Genomic DNA, 1224 nt, shown 5'->3' on the forward strand with positions numbered 1-1224 from the left:
AGAGAGAGAGAGAGAGAGAGAGAGAGAGAGAGAGAGAGAGAGAGAGATATTGAGAGAGGAAGGCAGTTTTACTCGGATAGTTTAGAGACAAGTTGCTGAGAGAATATGCTAATCTTTTAGAAAATGATGATTCTGCCTGGATTATGATAATATTAACTACTGGGGAGAAGTGCTCCATAGCACATCAATACCTGGTATGCTATCTAAATGGTGAAGGACCAGGACACTGCAGAGCTGACTGTCCTCTTTGGCCTCACTAATGTAGGAGAGTCTCTCAAGTTCCTAATATAGGAAAGTCTTTGAATCTGGTAGTAGAAGGCAATGTGTAGCAGCCAAAGAGCTAATGCTGTCCTATGTGATCATTCAAGACCGAGGCCACTGTGTTTCCATGGAGATTACAGAGATTTCCAAGGAAGAGCCTGGGTAATCATCCAAATTGCTAATCAATCTGTCATCTTAATTGAAACAGAGCCCATTTGGTTCATGCTTTGTTTCAAACGTATCCGACTTACATCTATGATAGTGTTGATAGCTAACTGTAGCTTTATCATTGTAGTTATAGCTGTCTCATCAGTTCATTTCATTTGTAAAATCTAGACATTGGCTTTTCTAGAGCCATTTGGTTTCCTGACAAATAAACCCACAAATCCAGGTTTCAATGTCACTTCTTAGTATTCCTTTATTTAGCATAACAAACACTGTGTCTCACAAAAAAAAAAATCAGACTGATAAAAGGAAAAAAAGAAAAGCACTGCCTTCATCAGAACCGCTTAACCAGAAATATACAGATTAGATCCCTTACCTACCCTTATTCCTCTGGCTACCCCAGCTGTCCTTAGCAGTATTCTGTCCCTGTGGAGCTCCATTGTCCAGCCACCTCTTCAACCACCTTCATCAGACCTGATGAACAGGAAATATATACGTTAACTCCCACCCACCCCCACCAACCTCCTATCTGCCATGTCCCTAGAGCAAACCCAACTGCTGGGAGACTTGCATTGCTCAATGAGTCACATTGTCCATCCCAAGGCTACCCACAAGTGGCCTGGTGCACCAGGAACATCCGTGTTAGGGCCCCTCCTCCCATTCCTGCTACATCAAGATTATTCTGAGACAGGGGCAACCGGATGGCTAATGACCAATATAATAACACAACCAACAAACACCAATAGGGCACCTACAGAGCACAGCTATTCTACTTCAGCAAGCTCTGGATATCCTAAA

This window comes from Grammomys surdaster, unplaced genomic scaffold (genome assembly GCF_004785775.1).
Source record: "Grammomys surdaster isolate TR1022 unplaced genomic scaffold, NIH_TR_1.0 126086, whole genome shotgun sequence".
In the NCBI taxonomy this organism is placed as follows: domain Eukaryota; kingdom Metazoa; phylum Chordata; class Mammalia; order Rodentia; family Muridae; genus Grammomys; species Grammomys surdaster.